The following is a 14,827-nucleotide window of genomic DNA, read 5'->3' on the forward strand; positions in this document are numbered from 1 at the left end:
TTTAATGTGCAAATATAAAAGTAAACATCCAGTGCAAATCTTAATATTCTGCAATAGTATAAGCATTTAAAAAGTAAAAGTATTGCTTATTTTGCTTTAAAATGTGCAAAATAAACATCCAGTCCAACACAGTACACAATAACCAATTCTACTCATTCCAGTGAGTGACTAACAGTTGTAATGAAGAAAGGTTAGCATGTCTACTTGCTTTGCTTCTTTTCTTGTTTACAATATTCCCAGCAGCTGAAAATAGGCGCTCAGAAGGGGTCGATGTGGCTGGAACTGAGAGGTAATTAGCCTTCACCTCAAACCAGGACTGCGAGCAAGCTGAGCTGCAGTTTAAGTTTCTAGAAGGTCAACGGGCTCATAGTGATGTTACTAGTAGTTGACTGGGAGGTGTTTATTATCATTTGGGGAGAGTCCGCTGCCTGATGCTCACCTGCTAAACACCTATCTGCTCCACGCTGAAGCGCTGACTACATGCGCTATGAATACGCACTGCTGATTGGCTGATAATGCTTCATGTGTACCAATCAGATGGTTGTGTGGGTGGGACAATGCTGCGTGTGTACCAATCAGATGGTTGTATGGGTGGGACAATGCTGCGTGCTGAGACAGAGGCAGACGGAGCAAAGCAACTTGTTAAGACTTTAGCAGCTAAAGTTAGCTTTAGCTTAGAAACTCGTTCGGTACACCCCCGTACCGAACCGAAATCCCCGTACCGAAACGGTTCAATACAAAACACATACCGTTACACCCCTAGCAGATACAAATAACACATTCATGTTTTTGTGTAATGATGACAACGTATGCTAACGCGGACGATTGACTAGTTGATGGTTGATGGTTTTCTTTTCAAATGTTCGTTCATAGCCGTTGTGCTGCTATGATAGGCCATTTCCGCTCGACACAGTGTGCATACAACAACATTATTAGGCTGTGTATTGAAATACTCCCACACTTTTGACGACTTTTGGCGTGCGTTTTTCCCCTCGCTCGCACAGTCTGCTTTGCGCTCCGCCATGACGGTAGTGTGACGTCATTATGCGACGCGTCGACGCACAAAAACGGCGTCGACGTATTTACATAACCGATGACGTCGATGACGTCGACTACGTCGACGCGTCGTTTCAGCCTTAATGTGTACCACCAGTGGTAAGCAGGCTCCATCTAGTGGTACGCCTAAGAATTACCTAATTGAATATTCAAACACAGTGTTACTGTTCAAACTGTGTGTAACGTTACAGTGGCCAAAATACTAAATACTAGGGATGTCCGATAATGGCTTTTTTGCCGATATCCGATATTCCGATATTGTCCAACTCTTAATTACCGATACTGATATCAACCGATACCGATATACACGTATACAGTCGTGGAATTAACACATTATTATGCCTAATTTGGACAACCAGGTATGGTGAAGATAAGGTCCTTTTAAAAAAAATTAATAAAATAAAATAAGAAATAAATAAAAAACATTTTCTTGAATAAAAAAGAAAGTAAAACAATATAAAAACAGTTACCGGTACATTAAAAACTAGTAATTAATGAAAATGAGTAAAATTAACTGTTAAAGGTTAGTACTATTAGTGGACCAGCAGCACGCACAATCATGTGTGCTTACGGACTGTATCCCTTGCCGACTGTATTGATATATATTGATATATAATGTAGGAACCAGAATATTAATAACAGAAAGAAACAACCCTTTTTGGGGGAGGGAGGTTTTTTGGGTTGGTGCACTAATTGTAAGTGTATCTTGTGTTTTTTATGTTGATTTAATAAAAAATAACCCCAAAAAACGATACTGATATTAAAAAAAACGATACCGATATTTTCCGATATTACATTTTAAAGCATTTATCGGCCGATAATATCGGCAGGCTGATATCGGACATCTCTACTAAATACAATTGTTAAATAAAACCTCTGCCTTGTTTTTAGTTAACACTTGGGCCTACTATGCTACTGTTTTTTTAATGTTGGTCATTAATGGTGGTAGTTGGTGAAAAAAGATTGAGAACTACTATGTTACTGCATATGTCAGCTGCCAAATTAAGTGCCTTTGTAACCCGTTTTGAAATGGTTCTATTATCATTTAATGCCAAATAGTATATGGTAATGTATATTGTTATCGCAAGAGGCTGCAATATATATCACGATAGAGATTTTTGGCCATATCGCCCATCCGTAGAGTGGACCTATACACACTGCTGTCCTCTGATTGGTCAGTCGTTACTTCCTCTCAATGAGAATGGAAATTATAGACAATTCCATGTAGGGCTGGGCGATATGGCCATTTTTTAATATCTCAATATTTTTAGGCCATGTCACGATACACAATATATATCTCGATATTTTGCCTTAGCCTTGAATGAACACTTGATGCATATAATCACAGCAGTATGATGATTGTATGTGTCTACATTAAAACATTCTTGTTCATATTGCATTAATATATGCTCATTTTAAACTTTCATGCAGAGAGGGAAATCACAACTAAGTCAATTGACCAAAACTGTATTTATTAAACCGTTATTAAGCAGTGGCACAAACATTCATGTCATTTCAAAACAAAGTGCAAGATTGTCAGAGACATTTTAAAACAAGCTATGAGTGCACTTTTGTGCATGATGTCACTAAGATGACATATCAAAACACTAAATTAAAGTGCACTTTTTGGAAAGAACGCCACTACAATAGTTTAAAACAAATAAAGTGCACTTTTGTGCATGATGTCACACAGATATTTCAATAACTGTCAAATAAAAATGAGCTGCATAATAGGAAACTAAATAGAGTATGTCCTTCGCTATGTGGTAGGTTCCTGCGGACGTTATCTCCTTCTGTTGTGGACTATTTTTTTCATGCGGTGTTGATGTGGAAATGGTTGCCTCGGCATTTTGTGGGTGTGGCACCGAACGGAGATGTTGACTTGCGGAGTTTCAAGCACTCTTCATTCTCTAGCGGGTGACTTTTCAAATGATGCCACAAATTAGCAGTAATGCTACTTTTTGCAGCAATGCTTTTGCCGCACACTTGACAAATTACGGTTGTCTGTTCAACATATTCCCACTTGAAGCCAAACCACCGCCAGACGATGGACCCCGTGCTGTTTTTCTTGGGAATTAATTCTTCCTTCATTTGTTACCAGATTCGCACTTTTTTCTCTCGTATTACCACTCGCACCACAGCTAACTTTACCCATGCCGCTACCTCTTTGCTCCGCGAGGGCGTATACGCGTGTGACGTATGTAAGAAGGTGCGCTTGTTTTATGTCTCTGTGAGAAGCAGAGACTAGAAGAGTAAGAAGAGCCTGTAGTGTAATGCCCGCAGCTAAAAGCAACTGCGTGAGAACGTATACTCGGATATCACGATATGGTCATTTTCTATATCGCACAGAGACAAACCCACGATTTATCGAGTATATCGATATATCGCCCAGCCCTAATTCCATGCCATGTGTTTTTTTGTTTCTTTTTTTTTTTTAAAGGCATTTAAGTGTGTAGCAATGTACTGTGTCACTTTGTTTGCGCTAAAATTAACCGAACTGCTTAGTCGAAACCATCTTTTTCTGATAAGACATGATCGTGAGAGAGAAGCGGTGAGTTACGGGAAACTAGCAGATGGCAGATTCGCTATTTCTGAAATATGAGCTCACTTACAAACTCTTATACACTAACAACCTCAAGTGTGTGTAGTCATTCATTTAGCTTCAAACACACACAGATGTGTTTCCCAGCAGCCTCTGGCACATTCCTACAACATGCTGTTGAAACACGCTAGTCGTCCTTGTAACCGACTGATAACACACACATGCACACGCACACACACACACACCTGTCAGCTCAGACAGTTTATTGTCAAAGTAAAAACCACAAAGCCCACAAGACACTTAAAAAGTCACACCAACAAGTAGTAAGGATGTACACTGAGTTCATTCATTCACAAACCAGTGGACATAAAAACATGTGTTGTCTGTTCCAGCAGCCTCTCTGTACAGAATCATCTTATCAGCTACTGCATGTTTGTGCTCAGTGTGGGCTCTGTTTCTTGTCTCATTGCGCACCACACACACACACACACACACACACACACACACACACACACACACACACACACACACACACACACACACACACACACACACACACACACACACACACACACACACACACACACACACACACACACACACACACACACACACACACAAAGTTTTTTTTAAGGGTGAAACCTCAGGCTGTGTACTTTGGTCCAAACCAGACAGAAGCAATTAACTCTGTACTATTTTTTTTTTTTTTTTTTTTTTAAACTTAGTTTTGTTTGTTTCCCCCACAAAGTGCAGCGATTACATGACATTTCGTGGTTTTGAATAACACGGACATACTTGCCAATGACTCTTCCACCTGTGTTCAGGCCTGAGAACAATCATTGTACGGTATTTCATCATGTTACAATGTTTCCAGGCTGCTGCACACTCCCATAAATGCTTAATACTGTACAAATAACTACGTGCATGCAGCGGAACGATACGTAGTGGCGTGTAACAAACCTACTCAGTGGCCTTGTGGTTAGAGTGTCCGCCCTGAGATCGGTAGGTTGTGAGTTCAAACCCCAGTCGAGTCATACCAAAGACTATAAAAATGGGAGCCATTACCTCCCTGCTTGCCACTCAGCATCAAGGGTTGGAATTGGGGGTTAAATCACCAAAAATGATTCTCGGGCGCAGCCACCGCTGCTGCTCACTGCTCCCCTCACCTCCCAGGGGGTGAACATGGGGATGGGTCAAATGCAGAGGTGAATTTCACCACACCTGGTGTGTGTGTGTGACAATCATTGGTACTTTAACTTTTTTGATTTTTTTAAATAAAACTACAACAAACATTTATGTTTTGTTTTTTTAGCATGAGAGACTCTTCTTATGGCAATGCATCAAATAAAAATAAAGTGAAACTTGCCTAAAATGGACAAATACTGGACAAATGTCAACTAGTGCTTGTTCTAAAGACATGAGCTGCAAAACAAGAAATATTTTTCCACTCAATTCCACATAAACTTTCTTCAAGGATTTCCATTCAGCAACTTTCTTTTTTCTACTGTCTGAAAATCTCAGCCCATGACTGACCGACCGCCCCCCTCCTCATCTCACATGACTTGTTGTTATTCTTCTCAGCACCACACACTCTCCTGTCTGATTTGATGACAGGCAGCAAATTACAGAGAGCAGCGTGAGGCTGCATTCTTTGCTCTCGACACTCTGAGCTGTGAGCGCCTCAAAGCCACACACTCGAACCCTCGCAATTGTATACTCATACGTCCGCTAAAACCTCCAGAAATGTTTAAAGTACTGTATATAGCCAGCCTACACAAAAATGTGACAAAAAATGTGGGGAAACCAAAAAGAAACCGCACTAAGTCATCATTTCCATAAACACACACTTCTAGTTAATTATTACTCAATATATTACTTATTAGGAATTGGCGTAGTAAGTGACTGCGGACAATTCGACAAATCAAAAGATTGGATTTAATATTCTGTTGCTTTGATCATTTAATGACTGTGTAACTAATAAAAACTGGTCAATTCCGGACCACACAGAGTGCTCGAAACTCCAAATACACTTAAACTTTTCCACATTTTGTTATGTTACAGCAGGGGTGGGCAATTAATTTTTACCGGGGGCCGCATGAGCTACCCGAGCACTGCTGGAGGGCCACATCGACAATATTTCAATTAAATTTTGCTCAATATTATTTTTGATATATACCGTAAGATAAATAATAATAATAATGATAATAATTAATAATAATAGTAATACTTCAACATAGTGTGTGTAACAGCATTCCATGACTAATATAAATAAATTAACATTAATAATAAATGACAGTAAAATAAGCACACGTATGACTGAGGAGTCATAGTGTAACTTTGTGTGGTGTTTGAGTTGTCCGACTTTTTGTGTGGCCATAAACGCACCAGTGGTTTAGTGCTATGCGTGTTGGTGACAGATGACAAGTTGGTTTTGGCCTGGTTTGTACGTCAGAAAATGACTAGTTTTTCGAGATAGAAGTGTTTTACTCATGTTTTTGGTGTGGTTATGTCCGAATATAAACAGTTTTGCTCAATAAAGTGATTGATATAATTCCTGTCCTCGAAGCATCTCGATAGACGTTACAATAATTGAACGGTGTTCAATTGAACGGTGTTGACGAACACCATTAGGGCCGCTTGTTGTCACTGTCACTCAAAGTTGCATTGCAAAATTCCATAGAATAAATATGTTTATTTTGTTTAGAATTCAGATGGGATTTGATTTGGTGCGCGGCATATACTTGCTGCGCGCAGCGGACGCTTGAGCAGTGCGCAATTGCGCAGGCACGCACCTTAGAGGGGACGTTGCTTTGCAGTTCATGTCTTGTTGAAAACACGGCATTCCTCATCAACTTTTCTCTTTTTAGCGTCTCGGGTGTAAACCGTGCATCACTTGTCGCTGCATGTGCACCTTCACTCGCAGGTTACACACGGACACACGCCCATAAATAATACTTTTCAAAATAAAAGCAGCACAGTTGTATTGCGCGCACGACATAGATGTTTTTTCAACTTTATTTTGTAATTGCAGCTGTTCACATTCACTCACAATCACGCACACGCATACGTCCACACGGAAGTAATACAAATAACGATTTTCAAAACAAAAGCAGCACCGTTGTATTGCACACTCGACATAGATACTTTTTAAAATGTATTTTGTAATTTATAATTGGCCTCACGCGGGCCGGACAGGGACGCACAAAGGGCCGGATGCGGCCCGTGGGCCGCAGAATGCCCAGGTCTGTGTTACAGGCTTATTCCAAAATTAAATTTAAAAAAAAAATCCCTCAAAAATTCTACACACAATACCACATAATGTCAATGCAAAAAATAAAAGTTTTGAATTTTTTGCAAATGTATGTATTAAAATTAAAAAACTAATAAATCACATGTATCGTATTTTTCAGAGTATAAGTCGCACCGGCCGAAAATGCATAATAAAGAAGGAAAAAAACATAAATCGCACTGGAGTATAAGTCGCATTTTTGGGGGAAATTTATTTGATAAAATCCAACACCAAGAATAGACATTTGAAAGTCAATTTAAAATAAATAAAGAATAGTGAACAACAGGCTGAATAAGTGTATGTTATATGACGCATAAATAACCAACTGAGAACGTGCCTGGTATGTTAACGTAACATATTATGGTAAGAGTCATTCAAATAACTATAACATATAGAACATGCTATACGTTTACCAAACAATCTGTCACTCCTGATCGCTAAATCCCATGAAGTCTTATACGTCTAGTCTCTTACGTGAATGAGCTAAATAATATTTGATATTTTACGGTAATGTGTTAATAATTTCACACATAAGTCGCTCCTGAGTATAGGTCGCACCCCCCGGCCAAACTATGAAAAAAACTGCGACTTACAGTCCGAAAAATACGGTACATAAGCATTCACAGCCATATGAAACTCAAAAATGAGCTCAGAGGCATCCTGTGTCAACTGATTCCTACAGCTTAATTGGAGTCCACCTGTGCTAAATTCAGTTTTGTTGGACATGATTTGGAAAGGCGCACACCTGTCTATATATAAGGTGTGTGGGTGCCGAGATCTGTGTGGCGGCAAACAGTCGAGGTGTTTCTTATTTTCATAATCAATTGATTAATTTGTTAGATTAATCAAGTCATCGGATAAAAAATGCATTTTATCAATTAAAATATAAAATAAGATAATAAAAAATAAACTTGATTACATTAAATCAAAATAACATTTGAATAAAATAAAGCTAGCTTCAATGCGTATTTTAGGGAAAATAGTTGAAATAAAGATTATTTTTATTTAATAAATGCACATCATCAACATTGAACTTGCATTTTTAACATGTGTGCTTTAATAATAATACAAAATAAAAACTCTCCACTGTCTGCCGCCACACAGATCACAGCCCCCTACACGCAATCGCTCTCATTTTTCAAAATGTCACTTATCTGTGCTGTAAAGTTGAAATTTGAATGACAATAAAAAGGAAGTCTAAGTCTAAGTCATGTCCGCGTGATTAAAGAACTCCACGTGGTCCGGCTTTTATCAATTATTAGTTTACCTCAAATGATTGATCAAAGCCACAGAATATAAACCTAAGATTTTTTTCTAATTGATAAACTCTCTGCTGCCCTAATTATGAGCATCAAACAACAAAGCGCAAATAAGTCGGTTTTTTTGCACATTCTTTATGTTCTGTATTGCTGCAAGAATTATGACAATTTGTTGTAATTGTAGTTCTTATTTTTGAACGTATTATCAATTTATTTTTTTAAACTTGAATGTCAAATGAAAAGGCTTTTTTTTATTTTTTACAAAAAAAAAGCATGTTTTCTATCTTAAGTACCAGTTTTGAAAGTATACCGATTTGGTACTAGTCTCGGTTCAAATGTAAACAATAACCATCCCTGTCTGGTACAGTATAAAGTGTATTTAGTGAGACGAGTGAACGAAGGAGCACCAGCAAGCATCATTTAAAGCTATGATGGTTTATAGATTAATAGCTACAACTGGATTAGTAGTTCTGCAACAACATAGTTCCTAAAATATGGCCAATAAAATAAAAGAGCATGTATTTGACGCAGCTTTCATTTTTCTATGGCGGCAGCAAGGGAACACTTGAGTGGCACACAAGGATGGAACTGACCAACAAGAGAACATTTGGTCATCCACATTTTCACAGGAGAGGAAATGTGCTGCCTTAAGTTCTGAGGATCATGTTTTGCAATTATGACCTCATTTCCATCACCGCCCCTTTTTCCCCAAAAGAGACCCGAGCGATGTAAAAAGTCAAATGGACTGACTGCCATTTATACTTTCTGGATGAGAAAAACATCCATCCATTTTCAGGGTTACAGGGAGCTAGAGCCTATCCCAGCTGACTTTAGGCAAAATAATAAAAACTCTCATTCACAAATCTGGACACAGAACATACCAGAAACAATATCATAAGCCAGTTCGTTTTAATGACCCCACTAAAGGCCAATAAAATACAGTATGTGTCATTATGTCAAACAGATGTGTCCTCCTAGTGTACAGTACAGTATTTGCACATACTGCACACATACAAACCCCGTTTCCATATGAGTTGGGAAATTGTGTTAGATGTAAATATGAACGGAATACAATTATTTGCAAATCATTTTCAACCCATATTCAGTTGAATATGCTACAAAGACAACATATTTGATGTTCAAAGTGATAAACATTTATTTTTTTTCAAATAATCATTAACTTTAGAATTTGATGCCAGCAACACGTGACAAAGAAGTTGGGAAAGGTGGCAATAAATACTGATAAAGTTGAGGAATGCTCACCAAACACTTATTTGGAACATCCCACAGGTGAACAGGCAAATTGGGAACAGGTGGGTGCCATGATTGGGTATAAAAGTAGATTCCATGAAATGCTCAGTCATTCACAAACAAGGATGGGGCGAGGGTCACCACTTTGTCAACAAATGCGTGAGCAAATTGTTGAACAGTTTAAGAAAAACCTTTCTCAACCAGCTATTGCAAGGAATTTAGGGATTTCACCATCTACGGTCCGTAATATCATCAAAGGGTTCAGAGAATCTGGAGAAATCACTGCACGTAAGCAGCTAAGCCCGTGGCCTTCGATCCCTCAGGCTGTACTGCATCAACAAGCGGCATCAGTGTGTAAAGGATATCTCCACATGGGCTCAGGAACACTTCAGAAACCCACTGTCAGTAACTACAGTTGGTCACTACATCTGTAAGTGCAAGTTAAAACTCTCCTATGCAAGGCGAAAACCGTTTATCAACAACACCCAGAAACGCCGTCGGCTTCGCTGGGCCTGAGCTCATCTAAGATGGACTGATACAAAGTGGAAAAGTGTTCTGTGGTCTGACGAGTCCACATTTCAAATTGTTTTTGGAAACTGTGGACGTTGTGTCCTCCGGACCAAAGAGGAAAAGAACCATCCGGATTGTTATAGGCGCAAAGTTGAAAAGCCAGCATCTGTGATGGTATGGGGGTGTATTAGTGCCCAAGACATGGGTAACTTACACATCTGTGAAGGCGCCATTAATGCTGAAAGGTACATACAGGTTTTGGAGCAACATATGTTGCCATCCAAGCAACGTTATCATGGACGCCCCTGCTTATTTCAGCAAGACAATGCCAAGCCACGTGTTACATCAATGTGGCTTCATAGTAAAAGAGTGCGGGTACTAGACTGGCCTGCCTGTAGTCCAGACCTGTCTCCCATTGTAAATGTGTTGCGCATTATGAAGCCTTTAATACCACAACGGAGACCCCTGGACTGTTGAACAACTTAAGCTGTACATCAAGCAAGAATGGGAAAGAATTCCACCTGAGAAGCTTAAAAAATGTGTCTCCTCAGTTCCCAAACGTTTACTGAGTGTTGTTAAAAGGAAAGGCCATGTAACACAGTGGTGAACATGCCCTTTCCCAACTACTTTGGCACGTGTTGCAGCCATGAAATTCTAAGTTAATTATTTTTGCAAAAAAAAAAAAAAAGTTTATGAGTTTGAACATCAAATATCTTGTCTTTGTAGTGCATTCAACTGAATATGGGTTGAAAAGGATTTGCAAATCATTGTATTCCGTTTATATTTACATCCAACACAATTTCCCAACTCATATGGAAACGGGTTTTGTAGACACTTACATCATGTGTTGTCTTCATTATAACACTTATATAAGACTTTTGATTTTTTGCGGCTTCAGACCGATTACTTTTTTGTATTTGTGGTCCAATATGGCTCTTTCAACATTTTGGGTTGCTGACCCCTGACCTAAACTCTTGTAATGCCAATCGTAATCTCCTGTAGAAGTCAGCATCCAAACCCTCTCCGCTGTAATCCACATTTCATAGACATGGAGACAACAGCAGAGGGCCTCTTGCCGCTTGGGAGAGAAATCTGCAGTTTCCTGAAAGGAAGCCTACTTTTCCCCGAATAAATCCCCCTCATTCACTCCCACCGCCCCATCCATGCCCCTGCAGGAGACCTGCTATTGTCTCCCGGTAGGAATCGGAGTGGAAGTGGAGGAGTGTTTGGGGAGGGGAGGGAGGGAGGGGATACAGGAAGCCCATCAGGCCGTCCTGAAAGCTGCTTCCTGAAAACACTGCAGAGAAGGCAAGCATACGAGTGGACAAATAGAGCCAAAACACACAGAGGTCACATGACGCTTGGTCACAAACGAAGACTCCCGTGTGGGCAACCAACTATAAACACTCTCACCTCTTGTCTATTTACACTTTTTATAAGGAGCCACTTCCTGCCTCCACATGCTGAACGTCCCACTCCAATGTGACATTTGTTCTTAGCGCAGTCAGGTTGACAGCACACGCAGACCCTCCCTCTTCCTTCCAGATTGTCCGGCGAACACAATCAAGCACATTGAGCGTGTACAATGAAGCTTTATGCCTCTTTGGTGGCAAACACTCTCCATGTTTTGTGAGACCCCCCCCTTGTTGCTCTCCACACCAGAAGGCCTGTGTTCCCTCACTCCCAGCTGTGTGCAGGTTCATAATGTCACACCTAATGAAGTGCTTGGTGAGGGTGTGGCCTCATAGAACAAAGTGTTTAAAAAGTCGGACACAAGGTCAATTATCCTTTCGGTTATTAAAAAACACACTTGTGTGTTTCTCGTGCATTTGTGGCAGGCCACCACTGTTACCGTATTTTTCGGAGCATAAGTCGCACCGGAATATAAGTCGTACCTGCCGAAAATGCATAATAAAGAAGGAAAAAAACATATATAAGACGCATTTTTTGGGGAAATTTATTTGATAAAACCCAACACCAAGAATAGACATTTGATAGGCAATTTAAAATAAGTAAAGAATAGTGAACAACAGGCTGAATAAGTGTACGTTATATGACGCATAAATAACCAACTGAGAACGTGCCTGGTATGTTAACGTAACATATAGTAAGAGTCATTCAAATAACTATAACATATAGAACATGCTATATACGTTTACCAAACAATCTGTCACTCCTAATCGCTAAATCCCATGAAATCTTATACGTCGAGTCTCTTACGTGAATGAGCTAAATTCTATTATTTGATATTTTACGGTAATGTGTTAATAATTTCACACATAAGTCGCTCCTGAGTATAAGTCACACCCCCGGCCAAACTATGAAAAAAAACGCGACTTATAGTCCGAAAAATACGGTACATTTGGACCTCCACAGTAGAACTCTGCTTCCTCACACCCAACAACCAAACAAGTCGCCATTTTTAAAGGCATTTGCACAAAATGAAACCAGCAGCCGTAGGTCAATGATTGTATGTATTGTTGTTATAAACAAGAACAAGAAAGTTTGATCATATAACGCCTATACTGGCTCACCTGCACTTAAGATGCGACTTTAAGGTTTTACTACTCACGTATAAAATACTACACGGTCTAGCTCCATCCTATCTTGCCGATTGTATTGTACCATATGTCCCGGCGAGAAATCTGCGTTCAAAGAATTCCGGCTTATTAGTGATTCCCAGAGCCCAAAAAAAGTCTGCGGGCTATAGAGCGTTTTCTATTCGGGCTCCAGTACTCTGGAATGCCCTCCCGGTAACAGTTAGAGATGCTACCTCAGTAGAAGCATTTAAGTCCCATCTTAAAACTCATTTGTATACTATAGCCTTGAAATAGACCCCCCTTTTAGACCAGTTGATCTGCCGTCTCTTTTCTGCTCTGCCCCCCTCTTCTTTGTGGAGAGGCTGGGCACAGATTAGGTGACCACAGAAGGAGCACTAGCTGTTCAAAGTCGGGACCCAGGGTGGACCACTCATCTGTGCATCAGTTGGGGACGTCTTTGCGCTGCTGAGCTGTCTCCACTCAAGATGATCTCCTGCTGGACCCACTATGGACTGGACTCTCACACTATTATTTTAGATCCACTATGGACTGGACTCTCACACTATTATGTTAGATCCACTATGGACTGGACTCTCACACTATTATTTTAGATCCGCTATGGACTGGACTCTCACACTATTATGTTAGATCCACTATGGACTGGACTCTCACACTATCATGTTTAAGGCTGCAGCTAACGATTATTTTTCTATCGATTAATCTATAGATTATTTTTTTCGATTAATCGGTTAATCTATAGATTATTTTTCCCGATTAATCTATAGATTATTTTTCCTTTTACCGATTATTTTTTTATTCAAAATGAAGATGAAAAAATTAATTTTGGCCCGTTTTTTCAAAAGGCATGGCTTTTATTTACAAAAAAAAAAGGAGTATGGCCACACAGTCAACATTGACAACAACATGACTAAATATTCTGTAACAATGTAAACATTTAAAACTTTTAACATTTAACAAAATTAAAAGTAGCTTATTTGCTTTTTAATGTGCAAATATAAAAGTCAACATCCAGTGCAAATCTTAATATTCTGCAATAGTATAAGCATTTCAAAAGTAAAAGTATTGCTTATTTTGCTTTAAAATGTGCAAAAATAAAGATAAACATCCAATACAAAAAAGTGTAAAACGAAATATTCCGTAACAACAGTGTAAACATTTCAACAAAAGTGAAAGTATTGCTTATTTGCTAAAATGTGCAAAAATAAAGATAAACATCCAATACAAAAAAGTGCCAATCTAAATATTCTGGAGCACTGTAAACATTAAGTATTGCTTTTAAAATGTGCAAAATAAACATCCAGTCCAACACAGTACACAATAACCAATTCTACTCATTCCAGTGAGTGACTAACAGTTGTAATGAAGAAAGGTTAGCATGTCTACATGCTCTGGTTCTTTTCTTGTTTACAATATTCCCAGCAGCTGAAAATAGGCGCTCAGAAGGGGTCGATGTGGCTGGAACTGAGAGCTAATTAGCCTTCACCTCAAGCCAGGACTGCGAGTGAGCTGAGCTGCAGTTTAAGTTTCTAGAAGGTCAACGGGCTCATAGTGATGTTACTAGTAGTTGACTGGGAGGTGTTTATTATCATTTGGGGAGAGTCCGCTGCCTGATGCTCACCTGCTAAACACCTATCTGCTCCACGCTGAAGCGCTGACTACATGCGCTCTGAATACGCACTGCTGATTGGCTGATAATGCTTTGTGTGAACCAATCAGACGGTTGTGTGGGTGGGACAATGCTGCGTGCTGAGACAGAGGCAGAAGGAGCAAAGCAGCTTGTTAACACTTTAGCAGCTAAAGTTAGCTTCAGCTTAGAAACTCGTTCGGTACACCGCCGTACCGAACCGAAAGCCCCGTACCGAAACGGTTCAATACAAAACACGTACTGTTACACCCCTAGCAGATACAAATGACACATTCATGTTTTTGTGTAATGATGACAACGTATGCTCATGCGGACGATTGACTAGTTGATGGTTGATGGTTTTCTTTTCAAATGTTCGTTCATCGCCGTTGTGCTGCTATGATAGGCCATTTCCGCTCGACACAGTGTGCATACAACAACATTATTAGGCCGTTTATTGAAATACTCCCACACTTTTGACCACTTTTGGCGTGATTTTTCCCCCTCGCTCGCACCGCTCGCATAGTCTGCTTTGATCGTCTGCTTTGCGCTTCGCCATGACGGTAGTGTGACGTAAATATGCGACGCGTCGACGCACGAAAACGGCGTTGACGTATTTACGTAACCGATGACGTCGACTATGTCGACGCGTCGTTTCAGCCTTAATCATGTTAGATCCACTATGGACTGGACTCTCACACTATTATGTTAGATCCACTATGGACTGGACTCAAA

General features: G+C 39.8%; 1 protein-coding gene across 1 annotated transcript in view; it reads right to left on the reverse strand.

Moving 5' to 3' along the window:
- kank3 (KN motif and ankyrin repeat domains 3) overlaps positions 1-14,827 on the reverse strand; it is a 90,506-nt gene that overhangs the window by 41,545 nt on the left and 34,134 nt on the right.

The sequence above is a fragment of the Entelurus aequoreus genome, linkage group LG19, assembly GCF_033978785.1.
Source record: "Entelurus aequoreus isolate RoL-2023_Sb linkage group LG19, RoL_Eaeq_v1.1, whole genome shotgun sequence".
NCBI classification, from domain to species: Eukaryota; Metazoa; Chordata; class Actinopteri; order Syngnathiformes; family Syngnathidae; genus Entelurus; species Entelurus aequoreus.